Source organism: Bombus flavifrons, chromosome 18, assembly GCF_040668555.2.
Source record: "Bombus flavifrons isolate JBK064 chromosome 18, iyBomFlav1_principal, whole genome shotgun sequence".
Lineage (NCBI taxonomy): Eukaryota > Metazoa > Arthropoda > Insecta > Hymenoptera > Apidae > Bombus > Bombus flavifrons.
The window spans coordinates 1,627,509-1,639,086 of record NC_138459.1 but is presented as its reverse complement, the minus strand read 5'-3'; the positions used below and the strand labels follow the sequence as shown (position 1 = coordinate 1,639,086).

Here is an 11,578-nt window from a genome sequence, read left to right as displayed (position 1 = left end):
AAATGCAATTAAATGATATAAAAACAACACTATCAACGCATGAAGAAAGGTTCGACGCCATCTTCAGCACTTTCAATAGTATATATGACAAATAACCAAAAACCTCAAAACCAACAAGTACAGCAAAAAACATATAAATTAAACTTAAAAGATCTGAAAATAATTGCAATAAATGCCAACTGCCTAATTTCAAATCAAAAAAGATACAGTATGCTAACCCTAATAAATAAAGAAACCCCCGACATCGTACTCATCTCAGAAACAAAACTAAATAAAAGACACAAAGTACACTTCAAGAACTACTCCATAATAAGACAAGACAGACCGAACGTCAGCCAAGGAGGAGGAACAGCAATCCTCATAAAAAACCCTATAAAACACAAAACAATTCTAAATGACAAAATAACAAATTTCAAAATCCTAGAAACAACGATCATAAAAATAAAAATAAGCGATAAGGAAAATTTATTTATCACTGCAACCTACGCAACCTATGGAAACCGGAATGAATTTAGCGAAGAATTCAATAAACTTTTCGAACCCTTACAGCTCAACAAACCGGAAAACTACTATATAATAGCAGGCGACCTTAACGCAAAACATACAAGCTGGAAAAACGAAATAAACAACACGAGAGGCAACTTCATTAGAAACTGGCTAGACAATAAAAGCATTCACTTCAAAACAATCTTATACAGCTCCGAACTACCCTCTTACCCAAAAGGAGGCTCATACCTGGACATATGCTTAGCAGATGCGCGACTAAAATTTCAAAACCTACGTCCAAACAACACCCTTAAAACCTTAGCCTATGACAGTGACCATAACGCCCTAGCATTTCACATAAAAAAGAATACATCGGACCTCCTAACACTCGAAACACAGACCGAGGCACCCAGGTACAATTACAAAAAGACAGATTGGAAAAAATTCCAAAACATACTCGAACAAAACTGCGAACTAAAGATCTACAACAACGTCTATCTAACAAACAGTCAAATCGACTAATTCATAGACGAAATAGAAAAACATACACAAATCGCTCTCCAAAAATCAGTGCCAATACTAAAACATAAAAATTCATGCGAGCTCTATATCAACAATGAAATAAAAAAACTACAACGAGACAAAAGCTACATACTCTCCAAAGTAAACAATATAAAATTCTACTATTCTTACGACAAAAGAGAAGAATTAGAATTTCTAAAGTACCTTCTATACGAAATAAAAGCACATCTGAGACAAGAATTCGCAAGCTCCACAAACCATTACTGGACAAACAAAATAAAAAACATCTCCAAAAACGACACAGCCAACATGTTCCCACAAATAAATCAAATCTTCAGGCCAAAAGGACAAAGCCCCACCCCACCTCTCAAATTGCCCCCAGAAAAAGCCTCCCTCATCCAAGAAGCAGGTATAACGACACTCAACACCATCAAAGACACCGAGGGTAACTTCATAATAGCTAAAACAACAGAAAAACTAGACATTATCGGCACCCACTTTTCCAAAACACACACACAAAACGAACACATGGGCCGTGAACAACTAAACAGAATTATCATCGCCGAAACAAACAAACTCAAAAATGAAATGGAACAAGACATAACGCTAAACAAAACAGTCAGCACATTCTCAAACGAAAACACCGCAGACAATCCCAAACAACCGAAACCAGAAATAAACTACTTCACAAACTACAATCAACTAAACAAAATCTTCTCCAAACTAAACAACAAAAAATCCTCCGGCTTCGACGGCATCCCAAACGTCTTACTCAAGCGCCTACCGAACAAAATAAAATGGTACTACACAGTACTCTTCCACAATGCACTAAACAACACATATTTCCCCAAAAATGGGAAAAAGCCAAATTGATAGCTATAACAAAAAAAAGATAAAGACGGCTCATCACCCGCAAACCTGCGACCCATAAGTCTCCTACCCAACATAAGCAAAGTATTTGAAATAATCATAAACAACCCCCTCACCTCCTTCTGCTCAAAAAATGACATAATCCCAGAAAATCAATTTGGCTTCCGACACAAACACTCCACAATTCACGCGATAAACAAACTTACGTCGGACATCTGCTGGGCGCTAAACGCAAAACAACGAGTAGCCGCCTGCTTAATAGACCTCGAAAAAGCTTTCGACACAGTCTGGATCCCAGGTCTCATATACAAATTAATCGAGAAAAACTTTCCCAAATATCTAATCAAAATAGTTTGGGACATGATCACAAACAGAACATTCGTAATGACCGAAGATTCACACACATCAAGCAAAGAATTCTCCATAAAAAACGGTCTGCAACAAGGTACAATAAATTCCCCGTTACTTTTCAGTATTTACAATAGTGACTTACTAAACCTCTTTAATCTCAATACATCCACCCATAAACGCTCCATAGTCTTCCTAAGTGACCTAATCATCTACGTAACAGGCCGCAAAACCAAAACAATAAAAACGGAACTGCAAGAACTTTTGAGAAAATTAATGATTATTACAACACATGGAAACTAAAAACCAACACAAGCAAATGCGAAACCATACTGTTTAAACCCAAGTCAAGCAAAATCGGTCCAATAGAAAGAGAATAGTGCAAAAAATTCCAACTAAGAGAAAATGCAAACAAAGGGGCACTCATACAACACAAAAACTGCGTAAAATACCTAGGTATAAACATAGACGATAAATTAAACTATAAGCAGCACATCCAAATCCAACTCTCCAAAGCCAGTAAAGCATTCTGGAGAACAAAAAGATTATTCTACTCCAAACATCTCAACAACCAAGTAAAAATCCTGTGCTATCAAGCACTAATCAGACCGATCATAACCTACGGCTGCCCAATCTGGTACAACATATCAGCCTCCCAAATGGAAAAAATTCGCAGATTCGAAAGAAAATGCATCAGAGCTTGCTTGAGTACTTACAAATCCGAACACAGCGGATTCAAAAAATATTTCAAAAACAAAACAATCTACGACCTAGCCAACATTCACCGAATAGACTGTCACATCTTAAAACTAATAAGAAACCACTTCGCGCAAGCTGCAAAGATAAAAGAAAACAGCTTAATCTTCAGTTGCTTATTTCCAAACGACGCATATTACAAAAACACTCTGGCAACAGGCTACATCCCCCCAGAAGCGTTCCTATACCTAGACGAAAAAAACTACCTCCAAGACCAAAATAACATTCCAATAATTTATCACATAAAAAGAAAAATAGGAACCAAAACTATACTCTACGAAGAAAACTTAAACGGACAAACCGCAGACACTAGGTGGAGATACAACATGGCCCTCCCTCTGAAAGACACTAAAGACAAACGCAGAAAAAACACAAAGAAAAATTGGTGGATTCCAAATCCATAATAAAACAAGAGAGCAAACCATTAAACCGACAGAACACAACTCTGACACCGTATAACACAGATGTAACTGTAAATATTTGTAAATATTGTAAATAAACCTATTTGACATCCCCCTCCCCCGCCCCCTCCCTATTATCCCGCCTCTCCCAAAGTTATACAGCACCCAAAAAGTAGACTACCGAAGCGTCCTGTTTTGCGACCAAGTTTTCAGGACAGAAAAACCAACCAAAAACAAAATTACAAAAAGCTCCGCTACCCAGCGGCTTAAATCCAAAGAATAGATTTAAAACACAAAAACTGTAAAACGCCGACACATAATATAGTATGGCTACGTCGTACCGTCGCGTATCGGTACTTTTGCCTAACACATCTTATCGAAATTTATAGTTTATTGTGAATACCCAATATGTATTAAAAATTGTAACTTGGTTTAAATAAACGTTAAAAAAAAAGCACTCGTTCTCTTCCGATCACAAAAGTTAAGTAACGCTGGGCACGGATAGTACTTAGATGGGTGACCGCTTGGGAACTCCGTGTGGTGTTGGTTTTATTATTTTTCCAATCTTTTTTACTTTCCTTAACAATATATTTTCAATAATCTATAATTGAAGCGTCGAAAAAATTAATGTTTTAGTATTACACTACTACCATACATTATATCATTCTTATTTTTACACACATTTATATTTTTCTAAATATTCTTTTTTTTTTTTGTACATCAAAAGCTGTTGAGGTTTATCTCGGAATAGAGAGTGAAAATACGTGGATGAATTTATAATAGAAATATATTTGAGTAAGTATAAGTACAAATACAGTATATGCTAATCCAGATCCGCACGTTGGCAGCGTTATTTTACTATGGAGCTTCGAAGCCATGTGCTTATGGGTATTTATATGTCGCAGATGAAAGGAAAGCCGAAGCCGTTCCTTGGAAATTTTGAGAACATCCTCTAGTACTCTAGCCTGGATTTTATCATAGCTGTAATTGTTCGAGATTTGTGATAGCGAGATTGGGTTCGAGGTGACAATTGGTAAACGTAGCCACGGTCACGGGATGCACGTTTTGCCTAACGGAGGTCTGGAGTGGTTGTATGGGTTTTCCGAGAAATGTGGTTGTGGCGGCATGCGGCCTCGGGAGCGGGCCTAGCCACGTGTGATGTTGCCTCGGAGGCGCTGATACAATGGGACATACATTGTATTAACAATCAAACTCCAGACAGAAACTGCCTAGCAACGGCGTTTGGAACCTTCTCGATGCTTCCAAACGGGTATAGAAAAACAAATGCAATCGTACAGCGAGAAAAATCTCCACGAGGCTGGCATTCTTGCGATTGCCTTGGAAAGTGACACATCGAGCATTTTCAACAATCGTATCTTTGTGCCTAAGATCAGTTTACGCTTAGTAGAGAGTTATCCCACTGACCGTGGATTCGTTTGAACCCAAAAATAATGGTAATAGCGTTCATTAAACTTATTATTCGTAAATCATACTATTCATTAAACTTACTATTCGTTAAACTTATTATTCATTAGACTTATTATTTGTTAGACTTATTATTCGTTCGACTTATTATCCACTAACTTTATTATTTGTTAAGCTTATTATTCACTAGACTTATTATTTGTTAATCTTTGTAGTAGACTTGTGTATACGTGTAAATATAATCTCGGCTGTGTAAAACAATGGTTAATTCACGTGAAGAGCTGTTACGCGCCCAAAATTCCAACCATAACCCGACATATATAATTACGAGAAACCGGCCAGTTTATATTCCGCTGCACCATCAGTGTATAGCATGTTTCTAAAAAAGGCTATGAGGCTGAGAGGCCCTTCAAATTGATTTACAGCTGAACAATACTCAATAGCTTCGAGGACTAAGAAAACTAAATCCTAGAGATTATGTAGTTTTCCTAGAAGTGAGTATTATTTCAACACTCTCCCTAAAACACGAAATCTTTACAAACAATTACTTTTTAATATCATTCTTATTTTTCGGAACTAATTATTGTCGTAGATATTGAAATCTTGATTTCGGTAACGCCTTCGTAAATATATTCGCTTGTTACGTCCGGCGGCTCTCTACACAAAGCAGACTCCACGCCGCGAGCAAGATGGCTGCCAGATACCTACACACCCTTATTGCGTACCCTCGATAATCTTAAGGGCCCTCCATAAATCTTGGCATTTTCATAGTTAAGGTCCTTCAGACCAAACAAGTATCTTTTTACTTCAAGTGCTACCAAAGGTGTTGGTGTTTGTATGATTAGTGTTCGATACGTATTGTATTGTTTGGTTTTGGATCTGATTCCGTAATATCTAGTTGCTGAATGTTCTGCTTCGAAGCGGCGGAAACAGTTTACGTTGTAGTTGTTTTCTGACTTCGCAGCCATTATAGCTCGCTGGGTGGTTTCCATTACAGTTATAGCATTTTACTTCGTCTATCTTTCCTGTGTATGGACAGTTTGTTGTTAGGTGGTTTCTCGCACATTTGACACACGTATTGTTGACACCGTATGCATTGCGGTAAGTCCTTTTTATAACGAGGTGGCTCAATTGTTACTATGGTGTCTAGGATTTTTGTAATGTCGAAGATTTCTTTTTTATTGGTTTTGTATTCGAGTTCTATTAGAAACAGTAACAATGGCTGTTTTGTATCGTATTTGATTATATTATTTATTGTTCTTACTTGGTGTCAGATTTTTGTTAGTTCCTCGCATATATTTTTGGTGTTTGTTCTTGGGTGTAGGACTCTAATTACTACTTTGTGGTTCTTTTCTGTTTTGAGCTGGTATGTATGATACCCAGCGTTTTTCTCCTTTAATACTTGCGTCACTTTTCGAAAGATTTTTGGAGTACTTGTTTGCACTTTGACTTGTTCCAGTTTTAATTGCTTTATACTGCAGTTTTCTGTTCCGACAGTGTTGTTTAATAGTTCAATAAGAGTATCTGTTACTTGAGCATGACTGTAAATCGGTGGTGGTTTAACGATGTGTTGTTATTTCTTCCTCTGAACTCGTATCTCCATCTTTTTTTCGGTGAGCTGAAAGAATTTCGGAGTGGGATGTCTTGTAACCACTGGTGCGTTTCTGTATCGGAAATTTTGATAGCGCTTGTGTCTAGGATTATGTTACGCCTTTTGTGAGCTGTTGCTACCTTCCAGTTTTTATCTTGATTGGATAGTTCTGTAGCGGCACATGAGTTAGAGAACAATTCAAATCATGTTATTGTTTTGCCTTGGAGTATCAAGATCGTTAGGATACACGTAATGTAAGAATAACAAAGCTCCGAGCTTCTACATCATATTTTAAAATTTGTTAACAATCATTTTTTACAAATTGACGGCAAGTACCTGATTTGGGATCATACGTTCTATATAAATCGAACGTAACAATAAGGAACACAGAAAGCAACTGAGATACAACACAATATTGAAATTAGAAATTAATTACACCCTCGTAGCGGTGCCTGCATCCGCTTGGACTAATTCGCAAACGATGGAAGTTGTATATGTTAGAGCGAAAAGAAGCCTCGCGTGTTTAATCTCAGAATGTTATGTCCGAACGAAGTCCATCTTCAACGAATCGAACATTTCGGGGTTATTTTCATTTTCGGTACCATTTTCATCAAAAGAATCACAACAATCCAAATAAAACAACGTTTTGCCGATGAAATAAAAGATGTAGCAGCACCATTTTTCATTCCGCCGATTTGTAAACAATAGCGCTTTCGCCAATACAAACTACAGAGTTCACTGTAATAATATATAACGTAATACATAATAACGCAACACATTATAAAGTAATATCATACACTGTAACAATATATACAGTGATGCTATAAAACGAAATACTATATAACGTAATAGAAGATAAGGCAATACAATATAACATAATACAACGCAACGTTATATATGTCGGAGATGAAAGAACACCGGAGCCTTTGGAATTTTGGATAATCCCGCAACATTGTAATCTAGAGTCTACTATAGCTATAATTAAACAATTCTAGTTATTCAATCCGATTGTAATTGTTCGAGATTTGTGATAATGAGCTTGGGCTCGAGGCGACAGTCAGTCGCCGAACGTAGCCGCGGTCAAGGGATGAACGCTTTGTCTAACAAAGGTATGGAGTAATTCTATAGCTCTCCTTAAAAGGAATATTTGTGGCGGCACGCGACAGTAAACATTGCAACGGTTTCTGTCCCGTGGCTCGCCACACGCAGACCCTATTCTTCGAGTAAGATGATTGCCAGATGTCGATGCGTCTCCACAGTACATGTTCAGCTAGCCTGAGGGCCCGTTATAAATCTTAAGATTTCGTTAACTAAAGTCCTTCAAACAGACAAACAGTGTTTGTCGCAACTATGGGAAGATAGGGGAGACCTATTTTTTCAACGAACGGCGTCTCCCACTAGCAATTTTCCCTCGAGGGCGGCTAGCATCTTTTTCTAACAAAACATGACAAAACTCCAGTGTGTGTTGCGCTGTGTCCTCGTCTTCCTCGCAGTGGTGACAGGTGGAGGCCACCTTCCGCCGAATCCTTTGCAGGTACTCCCCGAAAACTCCGTGGCCAGTGAACACCTGCGTCATCCTAAAGGTCAGCGGAACCCCGCCACGATCTCTCCAGTCTTCCCACTTGGGAAGCACGACGCAAACAGCCCGGTGTGGCCGCACAGCATCTTCCTCGACCAGCTGAGAGCGCCATCGTTCCCAAATCTCCAGCTTCGCCTCCTCCCGGACGTTTAGGGCGGACTGTTTGGCGGGCGGCGGCGTCATACACCCGTCCAAGCCCAGGCCCCTCAGGTGTTCATACACCCGTCGGAGCGCAAGGGCCTGCAGCTCAAACGGGGGAGACGCCGCCAGCACGGTCGCCTCCGCGTGGGACATGGTCCTATATCCCCTCACTATGCAATCTCCTAAGCAAGATTAGGCTGCGGCGACTCGCCATCAGGTCTTCGGCCCATACGGGAGCCCCGTAAAGGATTCGGGACCGGACCACTCCCTCGTAGAATCGGCGAACTCCCAATCTTGCTCCGCCGATGTTCGGTAGTAGGCCGCATAAGGCGTTGGCTGCGGTTGTCACCCTCGGGACCAGGAGGTCAAAGTGCGGTCCGAACCTCCATTAGCTATCTATGGTGAGACCCAGGTACTTCATCTGGCGTCTCACCGGGACCTCTTCTCCGTTAATGGTCACAGACAGTTCAGGAGGAGGGGTTCCTCTGCGGCGGTGATCGAAGAACCATGGGGCTCGGATTTGGCCGGCGACACGCTCAAGCCGAGCCTCTGAATGGCGTGTACGGCGCATGCCACGGCATCCTCCGTGAGGTTCACGGTCTCGTTCCACCAGCGTCCCCCGGCCAGGACCAAGGTATTGTCGGCATAGCATACCGTGCCTGTGCTCAGGGGCATAGGTCATCGAAGGACGGAGTCGTAGGCCGTGATACACAGGGTTGGTCCCAGCACCAAACCCTGCGGAACGCCACGCTCAACCGGTCTTCTTTCTTCCCCGTTTTTCCCGATGTAGGTGATTCACCTACCGCTGTTGCTGAAATATCAAACCTCCACTATCCTGGCCCAGGGAACGGAGTTGAAGGCATTCGTGACGTCAAGAGAGATCGCCAACGCCATCATCCCTTCTTGGGAAACCATGTCTTCGGCTATGGACCTCACTCGTCTCACCGCGTCCACCGTCGAGCGGCCTCGGCGAAGTCCGTATTGGCTGTCGTGCCATCCAGGCATCCTCTCCGTCATATGGGCGGCAATTATCCTTTCGAATAGCTTGCCCAGCTCGTCGAGCAGGCATATCGGCCTGTACGCGGACAGCGAGTCCAGCGGACGACCCTCTTTCCGCAACAGGACCAATCTCGCCGTCCGCCATGTCCGGGGATCGACGCTCTCCTTTAGGCATTTGGTGAACAGACGTCGCAGGCGGGGAGCCATGGTGTCGATCGACTCCACCCAAACTCGGCCTGGAATTCCATCCGGATCCGGTGCCACGTCGCGGAATAATGCCATCCTCTTTATAGCTTCGAAGAACTCCTCTTCGGTGACTCGCAGCTCTTCGCTCCACTCCGTCGTCGTCACCGCCTCGTCGTCGGAGGAGGAGGGTAGCACTGATTGCCTCGCGTCCCTATCTTCCGGTGGGAACAGAGTTCCGATGACGTTGGCCAGCAACACCGGATCCATATTCGCGGTCAGCGGAGGGGCCGAAGGTCGCAACTTCTTCGTCGCTACTTTGTAAGATCGGATTCGACCGCTTTGATCAGCTTCATTCAGGACCAAGCTTTCGCGATCTTGATCTCCCACTGGAGAGTGCGTCTCGACTTTCTGTAGGCCTCGTAGCAGCGGGAGATCTCTTCTTCGTCGCGTGTCCGCCAACGACGACGGCCCTTAAGAATCTTCTGCGGGCCCGAACGCAACTCGCTCGCATCTTCGCGATCTCTGGAGTCCACCGATATACTCCGCGTTCGCGTCTACCACCCGGAACGGAGCGTGGCATCGAGGCGTCACACGCCGCGCTCATGTATCTTCGGAGGTCTTCCATCTCCTCGTCGACGCTTCTAAGGGTGGTTCTCCCTCGGGCGTCCTAGCTCCAGGCAGAAACGATGGCCGCCGCCCGTAGCATCTCCTTGTCTCTCTCTTTGAGACGCCATCTTGGTGGTGGGCGGGAACGGTTCGCTCCTCGTCGGGCGCTGCAAGCCTGTGTAGCCTCGAGGGCCACCTCCATCAGTATGTAGAGGTGGTCGGATAGAGTTTCAACCCCCTCGGCCACTCTCCAGTCGTAGATCTTCCTATACATCTCGGAGGTAGCCCATGTTACGTCGACCACCGACGATCCTCTCCACGCCACGCAAGTGCTCGCCGAACCCCTCTTTGCCAGTAGGAGCCCAAGGTCCGCAGCCCAATCGGTCAGCATCCTTCCCCGAGCCGACCGAATTTATTCGGTCAGCTCCATGGCCTCCTCCCGGCCATCTACCGCTGCTGCTTTGACGGTGCTCCCTTGGATCCTTTCCGCAGCTGGCTCGCGGATGGGTCGCCTCCTCTTGACTTTCGAGGGAGCGTATGCCGCCCCGCCCATCCTGTGGTCGGCGGGTGCCCCGAGAGACTCACACAGGGGGCATTTAGGTGCAGAGGCAGGACAGCCTCTGGCGCGATGTCCACTTCCAGCGCACCTGTAGCACAGGTGTCCTCGATCCACGGTGGACACGCACCACGTGCCCAACTCCAAGCACCTGTAGCACTGCAGGGACCGCTTCGGAATGGCTATGACCCTCGCAGTTGACCAGCCCAGGGCAACTATTTCTGCCTGGAATAATTGCCGGGCTCCAGCCACCGAGCACTTTATCCACGCCGACCCGAGGCCGCCTCTGGAGGCGCCGATCTCTCCGACTTCTCTCCGATCTCTCGACTGGCCGTCGAGGCCAGTGCTTGCCGCAGTTCCTCCTTCTTAACCGAGATGTCTATCCGGATCACTCGAAGCTCCGCCATCCTCGTTGGCGCCGCGACTCTTACCATGATCGGGTCTAGCACCTTGGCCAGACGCGTCGCGAGCAGTGACACCTTCTCACTGTCCTTGTCTCCAAGAAACCTTATCATAGTGTCGCCGGTCATGGTCTTCTTCATATCTACAGACCCTGCGCCGATCTCGGTAAGAGGGATGTTCTGCCTGGCCGTTGTTAATACATCGGCATACGACATCTTTGCTCCCTCGCTCAGCGTTAGAGTCACCGCGGATGTTCGCGGTGTACGAAGGAGCTTGGCTATCTTCGATGCCTACGACGGTCCTATGTTTGTTGCGGCGGCGCTCGATTTCGGCGCGCCTGTCGTCCTTGCTTTGGGTTGCTGCTGACCTCCTCTCACCGGTGGAGCCACAGTCGCCCCTTTTCTCGCCGTCTCTCCTCCAGCGGCGGCTGTCTTCTTCTGCTTCTTCTTCTACCTCTGCTTCTTAGATTTTACCACCCTCCACTCACCTCCCGCAGAGGGCGGCCGGACCCGGACGCCGGGTCAGTGCACCGCGGACACACGTAAGCGCAAGCAGCCCTTCTACATAATTCTTGACGAAGGGCTACGTGTTCCTCCTCCAACGCGGACAGCCTTGTTGCTTCCACGAGCCTCGTGACTCCGATGTTGCTGCTGTGCGCTGGTCCCGTCCTCCTCGGCGATTCGTTCTTTCATGTGACTCCTCGTCGTCGG

At 44.6% G+C, this 11,578-nt stretch overlaps 1 long non-coding RNA gene across 1 annotated transcript; it reads left to right on the top strand.

Annotated features, from left to right (window-relative positions):
* Nucleotides 1-2,223: 2,223 nt before the first annotated feature.
* LOC138188981 (uncharacterized) lies at nucleotides 2,224-2,960 on the top strand. Its single transcript, XR_011175779.1, has 2 exons — nucleotides 2,224-2,323; nucleotides 2,417-2,960. It is a non-coding gene; the product is annotated as an uncharacterized LOC138188981 (long non-coding RNA).
* The last annotated feature ends 8,618 nt before the right edge of the window (nucleotides 2,961-11,578 follow it).